At 50.8% G+C, this 13,675-nt stretch overlaps 2 pseudogenes across 1 annotated transcript; one reads left to right on the forward strand and one right to left on the reverse strand.

Moving 5' to 3' along the window:
- Positions 1-3,127: 3,127 nt before the first annotated feature.
- On the reverse strand, positions 3,128-10,044 carry LOC119625265 (uncharacterized; annotated as a pseudogene). Its single transcript, XR_005241392.2, has 3 exons — positions 9,515-10,044; positions 5,657-5,774; positions 3,128-4,617 (listed from the first exon to the last, which is right to left on the reverse strand). The product of XR_005241392.2 is annotated as an uncharacterized protein (transcript).
- Positions 10,045-10,130: 86 nt separating this feature from the next.
- Positions 10,131-11,733, forward strand: LOC103218337 (TAR DNA-binding protein 43 pseudogene; annotated as a pseudogene).
- Positions 11,734-13,675: the final 1,942 nt, after the last annotated feature.

Consider the following 13,675-nt stretch of genomic DNA (forward strand, 5'->3'; position numbering starts at 1 on the left):
AAAGCCAGGTATTGTGGCATACACCTCTAGTCCTAGCTATGCAGGAGACTTGCTGGAGCCCAGAAGTTCAAGGTTAAAGTGAGCTATGATGGTGCCACTGCACTCCACTCTGGGCAACAGAACACGACTCTGTCTCCAAAAGAATAAAATAAAAAAGGATGTTGTGTCTAATAACATGAAAACAAATGTGTGCTGCTACTAGAAAATTAGATTTGATTTGAGATATTATTAAGAATAAAAGAGGCAAATACATTTGCTTCCTTTTTTAAAGAGACAGGGTCACATTCTGTCACCCAGGCTGGAGTAATCATAGCTCACTTCAGCTCCACCTCCTAATCTCAAGCAATGCTCTCATCTCAGCCTCCTAAAGCACTAGGATTACAGTCACAAGCTACCACATCTGGCACCCCACTTTTTAAAAAAAATTTTAATATTTTAAAGGAGATGGGGTCTTGTTGTATTTGCCAGGTTTGCCTTGAACTCATGGCCTCAAGTGATCCTCCTGCCTCTGCCTCTCAAAGTCCTGGGATTATAGGCATGAGCCACCAAGCCCAGCCTCTCACTTTTGATTGTGCACCAGATGTAGCCCATTGTGAACAAGTGTGTCAGACTGTGAGCACGCTCACATGAAGAATAATGCCATTAACAGTAAAATAAGTTGCATTGACTTTACTGAAATCAAAGAAAAAACTAAGTCTAGCCTATGACATTACGAGTTGGAAAAAGGTATTAACATAAAACACGCTTTTGGCCAGCGATATGATCATGGAACAACCATGGCAGGTTATCCAAGGGTGTATAAGCTACTATTTCCCTCCAAAAATGATTATGCCAAATTGTGTCTTCCTCGGTTCATAATTTTTTTTTTTAAAGAGACAGGGTCTCACTCTGTTGCCCGGGCTGGAGAGCAGTGACATGAACATGGCTCACTGCAGCACCAAACTGCTGTGCTCAATCAGCTCTTAATTCATATGCAAAAATTCTGCTTCTGTGAAATGAAATTTGATGACCTGTTTTAACATTGTATGTTTGTGTTTGTGTGTGAATTCAGTGGACAGAATATTCTTACATCTGTTTTAAAAAACTATTCCCCATGGAGATCAAGATCAAATGCAACCAAGGCACTTCACAAACTAAAACTAAAGGTATTTGTAAACACTGAACTTTTTATTTTTTTTTGAGACAGCGTCTTGCTTTGTCGCCCAGGTTAAAGTGCAGCAGCATGAGCACCTGGCTAATTTTTAAACTTTTTGCAGCGACAGGGTCTCACGTTGTTGCCCAGTCTGGTCTTGAACTACCGGGCTCAAGCAATCTTCCAGTCTTGGCCTCCTAATGTGCTGCTGGGATTACAGGTGTGAGTCACCTCACCCAGCATGAGAAGCTTTTTAATACTATCAGTCAGGTGGCATTTTCTTTTTTTTTTTTTTTAAAAGACAGAGTCTCGCTCTGTCACCCAGGCTGGAGTGCAGTGGCACCATCTCAGCTCACTGCAAGCTCTGCCTGCCGGGTTCACGCCATTCTCCTGCCTCAGCCTCCCGAGTAGCTGGGACTACAGGCATCCGCCACCATACTTGGTTAATTTTTTGTATTTTATTAGATGCGGGGTTTCACTGTGTTAGCCAGGATGGTCTCGATCTCCTGACCTCGTGATCTGCCAGCCTAGGCCTCCCAAAGTGCTGGGATTACAGGCATGAGGCACCGAGCCCGGCCACGGTGGCATCTTTGGAAGAAATTTTGGTCAGGTGAAATTAGTGAAAAATTATTTAAGATCATCACTTGGTCAAGAGAAATTCACATGATAATTCTCTCAACTGAAAAATGAGACAGTAGATTTTAGAAATATTCACGAGTTTGTTTCTATTTACGTAAGGAGAGTAAACTTACTGTTTTTGTGTAAGTAAAATATTTAAACTTAAAATATTTTGGGTTTTAATATACATATTTTCCTTTTTTTTTTCCCACTTACTGAAACATTGTGGGGAAAAATTAACATTAAAAAACACATGTTTTGACCGGGTGCAGTGGCTCACGCCTGTAATCCCAGCACTTTGGGAGGCCAAAGGCAGGTGGGTCACCTAATGTCAGGAGTTTGAGACCAGCCTGACCAACATGGTGAAACCCTGTCTCTACTAAATATAAAAAATTAGCCAGGTGTGGTGGTGGACGCCTGCAATCCCAGCTACTTGGGAGACTGAGGCAGGAGAATCGCTTGAGCCCAGGAGGCAGAGGTTGCAGTGAGCTGAGATTGCGCCACTGCACTCCGGCCTGGGCGACAAGAGCAAAACTCCATCTCAAAAGAAAAAGAAAACCACATACACAAAAACCACATTTTTTCCTTTTGCCTCAGGCTCCAGCATCACTCTCCTGCACGGGAGGGTACTGGTTGGAAGGTATGTGAGGGAACCTTCTGATGGTCATGCTCAGGACCTTGAGAAGGGTCTGAGGCACACACTTGTGAAAACTCGGCAGGTACTCACCCGTGAGCAGGGCATCGCGCCGAATGCCGAGCTTTCCGTCCAGAGGAAAACCCGGTAGCAAATGGATTCTAATGATGTGCGCACCGGAGTGTTAGGGAAAGCCGCCTGAGGTCTATAATTTACTTGGAAATGCATAAAAAGTAAAATGGATCAATGCAGGGAGGATTAACTAGATGTGACAAAGTCCAGTAACGTGAATGGTACGCTCAGGTGGTGGGTATATATCCAGATGTGCAATATAAAATTCATTCATCACTGCTGTGAGCCGGCAAATGTCTGTGGCCAGGTGTTGGGGGCGAAAGGAGGTCTAGGCCTCTGCTCCTGTGCTTCAGATGCCGGCACGTCCCGGAGGAGCTCCTGCCACCCCTTGGATGCTGTCCAGGTGGGGCGGCTGGGGTAAAATACAGTATCCTGAGGAAGAAGTAGCCAACCCTTACGGGGGATGGGTCAAGTTGTGGAAAGAAAGGGCAGAGAGCAGAATGTGGCACTGGGCGAGGGGAGACATGGAGCATCCTCAAAACAGGGGGAGGCCTGGCTCGGGCCTTCCTCACCCACCCCTGCTCCCCACCGAGTCTGTCCTCCTTTTCCCTCCACTCTGTCAAGCACAAGGCAAGGCCAAGGCTGACAGATTTGCCAGTAAATAAATTGAAGACCTTTTCAGATTTGGTTTATTATTTGCACAGACAACCAAAGAAAGAATGGCCAAAGGTGCCCAGTCCCCATGGACCTTGTGCAGGGCAATACCGAAAAGTGACCACATGACTGCCACATGGATGACAGGACACTGGGCCGCAAAGAGCTGCAGCCACGCTAAGTGCCCAAGGTGACTCAGCAGAGCCTGGGAGGCATTAGGAGCCGCAGGGAGGCGAGGGGGCCCGGCTGTGCCCAGGAGCATGGCAAGGTGCTCTGCTGAGAGCAGGGTGCAGCTGTGGCCCATGTGGATACGTGCAAGGGCGCCAGGGCAGAGCTCTCCCCGGACTCGCCCCCGGGACTTTCCTTCAGGTTCCTCCACTCCCAAGACACCATCAGGGCCTCTGGAAACAAACAGATTGGGGGTCCCCTCTGTCTCTGAGGAAAACACAAGTCACTCAGAAGCTTAAGATGCTCTGTGCCACTCAGGAAATGGGACTTAAAAATCGTCAGACAGCTTGGAAAGGCTTAAGAGAAGGAGGGGCGTCGCAGAGGCCCACTCAGGGTGCAGCTATATCAAGGGGTAACAATTCCAGTTTCAGTTTTTAAAATCACAGTGAAACACCAGAGCAAGGACAGAGTGAAGAGAGCGCTGCCCTCCCTGATGAGACCAGACCCACTCCCGGAGGGTAGGGACAGTGGCAAGAACACAGACACGGGTGGCCACGTGGGGCTGTGGTGGGCAGCCTGGGAGATGGCCCTCAGCGCCCCCAACTCCTGGTGTGTGTCCTGTGGAACCTCCTCCCCTGGGCGGAACCCACACCAACAGAACACAGCAGAAAGAGGGGGGGTTCCCTGTGGCTGCAGGAGCCTGCCTTTGCGGCTTGCTGAGCTATGCGGGAGCTGTGCCAAGGAAAGGTCCGTGCAGCAGAGAATTGAGTGAGGCCTCCAGCCAAAAAGCAGAAAAGATCGAGGCCCTCACTCTAATAGCCCGTGAGGAACTGAATCCTGCCCACAGCCGCGGGGCCAGCAGAGAAGCTGAGCCTCCCCGCCTGGAGCCTGCAGTCCGCTCACAGTCCGGCGGGTCCTGACGGATGCCTCGGGAGGGACCTTGAGGCAGAGGCTCCTTCACCGGGCCTGGATGTCTGACCCACAGACACTGTGGAGCTACATTTGTTTGAAGGGGCTCAGCTGCGGGGCAAATTGTTACACAGCAACCGACAAGTTTCTGTTCCCTGTTTCTGTTCTTTTTCTTCAACAGGGCTGGGTGTGGAGTGGCCCGCTCCTGCCAGCCCTGCTCCGCGTACCCTCATGGGCTGAGCTGCGGGGTGAGCCGGGCCCTGTCTTCCTCCCTGCCCTGGCTCTGTCCCCCCAGTGCCCAACCCCGAGAGTGGGGAGAGCGGTGGGGCTGCGCGGACTCTGAGAAGCCTTCCAGTTCCAACTGCCAGGGAGCTGCTGCCCAGGGAGCGCGAGGAGCGAGGTCGGGCATGCGCGGGCTCTGCCTCTGATGCTAAGAAGGGGAGACAGGGAAACGGAGTGAAGCCAGCGAAGGCAGCACGCGTCCCAGGGCAAGACCCCACGCACCAACACAGCTGAATTTCCGGCAGCGGGAAGGCCCTGTGCTTCACTCCTGCCCAGTCACTGGGAAATTCCCAAGTCAAGATGGGGAGCATGGTGGCGCCTGGCGTCTGAAAGGCAAACCCCCTCCTCTGTGTCATCCTCTAACCTCTCCCTGTCCTGCGGGGCTCACATGCCACCTCCTCCAGGAAGCCTTCCTTCAGGAGCCTGCCTGTCAGAGGTCATCTCACCTTTTTCTCAGATCCCATGCCCTGTTGATTGTTCTCTCATTGCCTTGTTTCCTGTACACAAATGGTCAGGAAACGTCTGTCCTTCTGAAATTCCACTCTCCTTAAGGCAGAGGCCCTGCTCCACCAGGAGCAGCTAAAATTTCCTATTGAGACTCCTCCTGGTTACAGGGGCACAGGTTGCCCCCAGGGATCTGTTCTCAGCTTCCCGAGGGCAGGGTGTGCCTCCTCCCACCTTCCCACATGCTGCTGGTGCTACAGAACCTGTCCAGGGCCAGGGGAGGTACCCACTGTCTGCACTTGTAGGGCACAAAGGGACAGCCCTCTCTGTCCAGAAGTCCAGGGACTCAGCCTTGGTGCAGACTGGGTCTTAGGCAAGGCAAAGCCAGAGGACAGGATCTGCAGGGACTTCTGGATAGGAACCAGCCGGCAGCCAGGCTCCTCAGAGCGCTAGAGGTCTGGGGGTTCTCACCTGATCCTTAACTAGAAAACCAGGGCTGTTATGTTCCATGCCATGTGCACTCCCAGGGGAAGTGGTACTTCTCCCTCCTGACTCTGTCCCCACCTCCCTAAACAAGCCTGTGGCCCTCTAACAAAGCCCAAAGTCCCATGAAAGATCCTGCCTGGTGCTGGTCCTCAGCTACGTGGACTGAGTAGCCCTTTTTAACAGGAAGGACAGCATCTGGTTCCCCCCTTTCCAGTGGCCTTCTCCACAGGGCTGGCCTGACTCCCCACAGCACTCACCTGGACAAGTGGGGGCCCATTCCCCGGCTGGCCTCTCGTTGTTCCCCGAAGGTCTCTCTCAGCATGGTGAACTCCATGGGAGCCAGGGTTCTGCCCGTGTGAGGGAGGTGCTCAGATCCTGCAGGGAGGGAACAAGGTGGAGGAAGTCGCTGGCCCTGCAGAAGCTGGAGTCACCCCCTCCACACCCACTGCCAGGGAAGGGGCAGGAAGCATCAGGGGAGTCACCTGCTCTCGTCTGAGAGGGAGGTAGAGGCAGAGGGAGGCTAGAGAAAGACAAAGGCAAGGCAGGGGCAGAAGCAGGGAAAGCCCAGCAAAGGTGGGTTGGAGGAAAAGACAGAAATGGGGATGAAAGAATGAAAGAAACAGAGAGAGGCAGAGAGACAGGGAAGAGAGGAGAGAGGAAGGGAGCCAGAGAGAGGAAGAGAGAGCTGGTGAGATGGGGAAGGGAAGGATATGAAGGCAGGGGAGGATGAAAACGCAAAGAGAATGAGGTGGAAACAAAGAGAAAGGGAATTCCAACCAACAGTAGTCACTGAGAAAGGGACTTTCCACGCTATTTCATTCAACCCTCAAAACAAGTAGGTACTACTGCCATTCCCATGATGTAGATGAAGAGACAAAGGTTTAAGAGATAAAGAGGGAGGGAGAGAAAATAGAGGCAGGAGAGAGAAAATATGAGGCAGGAATACAGATGAGACAGAGACTGCGTATTCAAGGATCAAAAGACAACAGGCCGGGCCTGGTGGCTCACGCCTGTAATCCCAGCACTTTGGGAGGCTGAGGCAGGTGGATCGCCTGAGGTCAGGAATTCAAGGCCAGCCTGGCCAACATGGTGAAGCCTTGTCTCTATTAAAAATACAAAAATTAGTTGGGTGTGGTGGTGGGTGCCTGTAATCCCAGCTACTTGGGAGGGCGAGGCAGGAGAATTACTTGAACCCAGGAGGCGGAGGTTGCAGTGAGCCGAGATCGTGCCACTGTGCTCCAGCCTGGACAACAAAGCACAAACTCTGTCTCAAAAAAAAAAAAAAAAAAAAAAAAAAAAGACAAACAACAACCCAACAGTCTATCTGCCCATAACAGCATAAACTCGAGAAGAAGGACTGTCTGTCTCCAGCAACTAGAAGAATGCCTGACAAAGAGCAGGCGTCCAGTTAACAGCTGTGGAACGAACAAGCAAACATTATCTGGACTATGCCATCAGGCAAATAAAAGCCTTGGAAACTGCATAAAACCGGGGTGACCAGGAAAGGCTTCACGCAGACAGTCTATCTGAGCCAAACCCGGAGGCATGCAGGAGGCAGAGCAGCGGCTTTGGTCATGCAGCAAAAGCCAAGTATCTGACAAGGGCACGGAAACAGAAGGTGGCAGAGCGGGTGTGGGGGCAAAGGCGGTAAGTTCTGGGGACCAGGTCTACTGTTCCTCGAGAAGCTGCAGTGTTGGGCTTTCGAAAGGACTGAAGCTCAGGTAGGGGTTTTCTTAATGGCCACTGCCATTCTCCAAGTGAGAGACAAGAACCTGAACTAAAAACACAGGAGCCGGACAGCGGGAAAGGGACAAGGTCTAAGATTCAGCCACTTATTCATTCAACCTACTGAAGAGGTAGGATTGCCAGTTCCTGGACACCACCTGCAGGGCTCCAGTGTCCCCTGCAACCTGGGAGGTCAAGGTTGCCCAGTCAGGGCTCCAGGGAGGTGTCTCCATGGACTGTCTGCTTTCCAGCCTGAGGGACTGATGACCTGGTTGCTCTCAAGGATCCAGAACGTGAAAGGAGGCGCAGGTTTTGTTGGAAAGCTGAGTTCACATTTGAACTTGTTGCAGAACCTGTGGGATTCCTGAGAGGTGACAGCCGGGGCATTTGGATCAACTCTGTGAGAGCTCCAGAGAGGGCTGGGCCGGAAATAGACTTCGCAGCTGGTGGCACAGCAAGCGAAGCCATGGAGATCACACAGATTACAGCCTAGAAGCTAGAGAAGAGGGCCAAGCAAAGCAATGTGGGGCACAATATTTAAGAAGACAATATTCACCGGGCGCGGCAGCTCATGCCTGTAACCCCAGCACTTTGGGAGAGTGAGGCAGGTGGGTTGCTAGACCAGCCTGGGCAACACTACAAAAATCTCTCTCTACAAAAAAATACACAAATCAGCCAGGCATGGTGGTGTGCGCCTATAGTCCCAGCTGCTCGGGAGGCTGAGGTGGGAGGATCACTTGAGCCTGGGAGGTCGAGGTTGCAGTGAGCCATGATCATACCACTGCACTCCAGCCTCCAGGCTGAGACAGAGTGAGAACCTATCTCAAAAAAAAAAAAAAAAAAAAAAGACAATATTTAATATCCAGTTGTGAAGAGCCACTGCCAGAACCTGAGAAGGAATGGTGGAACAAGAAGAGCAAGAAAACTAGACAGAGAACAATTTTTTGAGATAAGGTCTCACTCCCATTGTCCAGGCCGGAGTGCAGTGGCGTGATCTCAGTTCACTGCAGCCTTGACTTCCCCGGCTCCAGTGACACTCCCACCTCAGCGTCTCGAGTGGCTGGGACTACAGGTGCGGGCCACCATGTCTGGGTAATTTTTGGTATTTTTGGTAGAGATGGAATCTCACTATGTTGCCCAGGCTAGTCTTGAACTCCTGGGCTCAAACGATCCGCCTAACAACCTCCCAAAGTGCTGGGATTACAGGTGTGAGCCACCGCACCCTGGCAAGAACAATGTTTTAAGAAGCACGAGGATGGTGAGTATCAAACGCTGCATAGTTCAGGTGAGAGAACTGAAGAGTCTACTCGGCAATCAGGAGTTCATTGGAGACTCTGGCAGAAGTTTTCTATAGCAGAATGGCAGGAAACGTAGCCATACTGAGATTTCGTTAGGCACAAACAGGTGGTGAGGAAGTAAAGAAAATGAGAATGAAGACTGATTTTAAGAAACGAGTGGCCGGGCGCGATGGCTCACTCCTGTAATCCCAGCATTTTGGGAGGCCGAGGCGGGCGGATTACGAGATCAGGAGACGAGACCATCCTGGCTAACACAGTGAAACCCCGTCTCTACTAAAGAATACAAAAAATTAGCTGGGCGTGGTGGCGGGCGCCTATAGTCCCAGCTACTCAGGAGGCTGAGGCAGGAGAATGGCGTGAACCCGGGAGGCGGAGGCTGCAGTGAGCTGAGATTGCGCCACAGCACTCCAGCCTGCGCAACAGAGCGAGATTATCTCAAAAAAAAAAAAAAAAAAAAGAAAAGAAAAGAAAAGAAAGAAAGAAAGAAAGAAAAAAAGAAACGAGAGTGAAGAAAACAGTGGGACAATAAGTAGGAAACCTCAACGGGGTGTGAGGACAAGTTCTCCAGGATTAAGTGGATAAGACGGAGGTTGGCCCTTAAGATTTGGAACAGGTTCAACAGAGAGGAATAGCAAGGTTTAAGGGATGGTTCCTGACGTCTAAGGGCGCATTTAATATATTTTCAAGGCTAAGGTGGGGCAAGATCTGGAGGAGAGAGGATGGTACCCCAAGTGTTATCCTGCATTGACAGGTCAATAGACAGTACAGCCACATGGGAACGGAGCAGGTGTGGACAGAACGCATGGCTCCCCAGGGAGGCCAGTATTTTTCCATGAGGATGCAAGAGTGAAAAGCCTGGGAGATTCCATGAAGAGCTGAGGGGCTTCTGAGCCACAGCTTAAACCTTAACCCTCCTCCTCCCAGATACATTCAAATCCAAGTAGTGACAATGATCCTAGTAAGACCTGCGCTTCCCTGGCTACCGTCTATCAAGGAATGCCACTGTCTACCTGTAGGCAGTGTGCATTGGATTGGGTTCTCTGCGGGGTCTTGCTGATCTTAAAGAGAATGCAGGGGCCCTATGAGACTCACCTCTGTACCCCCAGCACATAACAGGTGCTCAACACATTCGCAAGGGGAACGCCGAGCAAAGCGGAGGCCCGGGTTCCCTCCTGGAGAAACCTGCTTCCCCTCCACGGTCTCAAGCGTCCCCTCCTTCCTTGACCTCAGTCATTGATTTCCGCTGCACTTCCTATCCCTGGGGGAGCTTTCAACGCTCCGCCGTTCAGGCCGCCGGTCCCCGCAGCCCGGGCCCCGCTCTCTAGGGCTGGGCCCCCCGGCGGCCCTGGACTGGCCCTGCAGACGACCTCTCTCGCCTGCGCTTCCTCAAGCGTAAATCGGGCGGCGGGGGCTGCAGGGCCTTCATCTCTTCCTCTGTTCCGCGATGTCGGAGAGACCGCAGCCCAGCCTCTGCCACCGCAGAGCTGCTTATCCGGCAGCGCGACTCCCTCGGGCACCGTTGGATGCCGTTGCTTACCGTTAGGCAAGTGTTTTAAGAAGCACGAGCATGTCCAGTGTCAAATGCTGCAAAGGGCTCAGAGCTCGCGACCAAGGGGTGTGGCCTCCGGGCCGCGAAGGCCTCTGGGAGTTGTAGTCCTGCCTCGGGCTGCGGTGGCCTCTTAAAAAAAAAAAAAATCTGGCCCTTGGGTCCGTCGCTGCCTCGGTGTCCCTGTCGGGCTTCCCAGCAGCGGCCTAGCGGAAAAGTAAAAGATGTCTGAATATATTCAGGTAACCGAAGATGAGAACGATGAGCCCATTGAAATACCATCGCAAGACGATGGGACGGTGCTGCTGTCCACGGTTACCGCACAGTTTCCAGGGGCGTGTGGGCTTCGCTACAGAAATCCAGCGTCTCAATGTATGAGAGGTGTACGGCTGGTAGAAGGAATTCTGCCTGCCCCCGATGCTGGCTGGGGAAATCTGGTGTATGTTGTCAACTATCCGAAAGATAACAAAAGAAAAATGGATGAGACAGTTGCTTCATGAGCAGTGAAAGTGAAAAGAGTAGTCTAGAAAACATCCAATTTAACAGTGTTGGGTCTCCCGTGGGGAACAACTGAACAGGGCCTGAAAGAGTATTGCAGTACTTTTGGAGAAGCTCTTGTGGTGCAACAAAGCCAAGATGGGCCTTTGAGAAGCAGAAAAGTGTTTGTGGGGTGCTGTACAGAGGACATGACTGAGGATGAGCTGCGGGAGTTCTTCTCTCAGTGTGGGGATGTGATGGATGTCTTCATCCCCGAGCCATTCAGAGCCTTTGTCTTTGTTACATTTGCAGATGGTCAGATGGCGCAGTCTCTTTGTGGAGAGGACTTGATGATTAAAGGAATCAGAGTTCATATATATCCAATGCCGAACCTAAGCACAATAGCAATAGAAAGAAGTGGCAGATTTGGTTGTAATCCAGGTGGCTTTGGGAATCAGGGTGCATTTGGTAACAGTAGAGGGGGTGGAGCTGGTTTGGGAAACAATCAAGGTAGTAATACGGGTGGTGGGATAAACTGTGGTGCATTCAGCATTAATCCAGCCATGATGGCTGCTGCCCAGGCAGCGCTACAGAGCAGTTGGTGTATGATGGGCATGTTAGCCAGTCAGCAGAACCAGTCAGGCCCATCAGGTAAGAACCAAAGCCAAGGCAACATGCAGAGGGAGCCAAACCAGGCGTTCGGTTCTGGAAATAACTCTTATGGTGGTTCTAATTTTGGTGCGGCAATTGGCTGGGGATCAGCATCAAATGCAGGGTTGGGCAGTGGTTTTAATGGAGGCTTTGGCTCAAGCATGAATTCTAAGTCTTCCGGCTGGGGAATGTAGACAGTGGGGTTGGGGCTGGTTGGTATAGAATGGTTGGAATTCAAATTTTTCTAAACTCATGGTAAGCATATTGTAAAATACATATGTGCCATGAATTTTCAAAATTGGTTTGTTCAGTGCGGAGTATATTCAGCAGTATTTTTGACATTTTTCTTTAGAAAAAGGAACAGCTAAAGGAATTTTATAAGTTTTGTTACATGAAAGGTTGAAATAGTGAGTGGTTGAAAGTGAACTGCTGTTTGCCTGATTGGTAAACCAATACACTACAATTGGTAGTAAAATGTTTCTCCTGTAATATGTTATCCCTGGACTTGTCAAGTGAATTCTTTGCATGTTCAAAATGGAAACCATGGATTAGAACTACATCCTTTACCCCTTGTTTTAATTTGAACCCCACCATATGGATTTTTTTCCTTAAGAAAATCTCCTTTCAGGAGATCATGGTGTCACAGTGTTTGGTTCTTTCACTTTGTTTTTTAACATTTGTCTCCCCTTAAATACAAAAGTACAATATGAAGCCTTCATTTAATCTCTGCAGTTCATCTCATTTCAAATGTTTATAGAAGAAGCACTTCATTGAAAGTAGTGTTGTAAATATTGTGCCATAGGAATACTTTTTATTTTTCGAGATGGAGTCTTGCTCTGTCGCCCAGGCTGGAGTGCAGTGGTGCGATCTTGGCTCACTGCAAGCTCCGCCTCCCAGGTTTATGCCATTGTCCTGCCTCAGCCTCACGAGTGGCTGGGACTACTGGCTAGAAGACACTATGCCCAGCTTTTTTTTTTTTTTTTTTTTTTTTTCGTTTTGGAGAGATGGGGTTTCACTGTGTTGGCCAGGATGGTCTCAATCTCCTGACCTCGTGATCCGCCTGCCTCGGCCTCCCAAAGTACTGGGATTACAGGCATGAGCCACAGCGCCCGGCCAGGAATACTTCTGTCTACATGCTTTCTCATTCAAGAATTCGTCATCATGCATCACAGCCCGCGTCTTTGATGGTGGGTGTCCCATTTTTATCTGCTACTCTTTATTTCATGGAGTTGTATCAACGCTATGAACGCAAGGCTATGATATGGAACCAGAAGGCTGTTTGAACCTTCGAAACCTTGTGTGGGATTGATGGTGGTGCCGAGGCATGAAAGGCTAGTGTGAGCGAGGAAAGGAGAGAGTGCGTGCAGAGACTTGGTGGTGCGTAATGGATATTTTTTAACTTGGCGAGATGTGTCTCTCAATCCTGTGGCTTTGGTGACAGTGTGCAGAGAGCAATGATAGCAAATAATGTACGAATGTTTTTTTGCATTCAAAGGACATCCACATCTTTTGGAAGATTTTAAGTGAGTTTTTGTTCTTAGATAACCCACATTATTTGAATGTGTTAAGTGAAACGATACTTATACTCCCCCCACCCCTTTGTCAACTGCTGTGAATGCTGTGTGGTGTATGTTCTCTTCTGTTAACTGACATGTAAGTCTGGAAATATGAACTGAAACTGATGGGTTGAGAATATGGACTGAGCTTGTGGTGTGCTTTGGAAGAGGACTTGGAAGCGGAGTTCACCAGTGAGCTCTGGTGTCTCAAAGAAAGGGTGGAAGTTCTAATGTCTGTTAGCTACCCATGAGAATGTTGTTTGCTGCAGTTCTGTGTCCTGTGCTTGGATGCTTTTTATAAGAATTGCCATTGTTGGAAATTCTTAAATAAAACTGATTTAAATTAAAAAACAAAAACAAAACACTAAGTAGAGGAGTAGGAACTACATCTCCCATGAGGCCCCGCTGCTCGCCTCTGGCGGGGCGGGGTTGGGGGGCGTGGTCAAGGCATCGGCTGTTCCGAGCGCCTCCGAGTGCATGGCGCCCCGCCCCGAACCTGGCTCCAGGGGGCTCGGGGATTCCCCAGCGCCGTCTCAGGGCAGTCCCGACCGAAGGGCTCAAGGGCTGGGCTCGCGGGCAGATCGAGACCGTCCGGGTCCTGGCTCTCCGGTCACTTGCAGAGGCCTGAGTTCCGAGCACAGCGTAGGGAGGGCTGGAAGGGAGGAGCCCCGGGGGGGCGGCGGTGCTGAGCCGGGCAGAGTCTTGAAGGTCGCAGTCAGGACGGCCGTGGAGTGGGAGGGGAGTCAGAGGCCTGCTGCGGAGGCCCAGGTTAGAAACGCGGCTGCCTTGGACTTGGTCGGTGGCAAAGACGACACGTGGAGGCAGGGCTTAGAAGCAGAGCTCGGCCGGGCGCGGTGGCTCACGCCTGTAATCCCACCACTTTGGGAGGCCGAGGCGGGCAGATCACGAGGTCAGGAGATCGCGACCATCCTGGCTAACACGGTGAAACCCCGTCTCTACTAAAATTACAAAAAACTAGCCGGGCTTGGTGGTGGGCACCTGTAGTGCCAGCTACTCGGGAGG

The sequence above is a fragment of the Chlorocebus sabaeus genome, chromosome 10, assembly GCF_047675955.1.
Source record: "Chlorocebus sabaeus isolate Y175 chromosome 10, mChlSab1.0.hap1, whole genome shotgun sequence".
Classification (NCBI taxonomy): domain Eukaryota; kingdom Metazoa; phylum Chordata; class Mammalia; order Primates; family Cercopithecidae; genus Chlorocebus; species Chlorocebus sabaeus.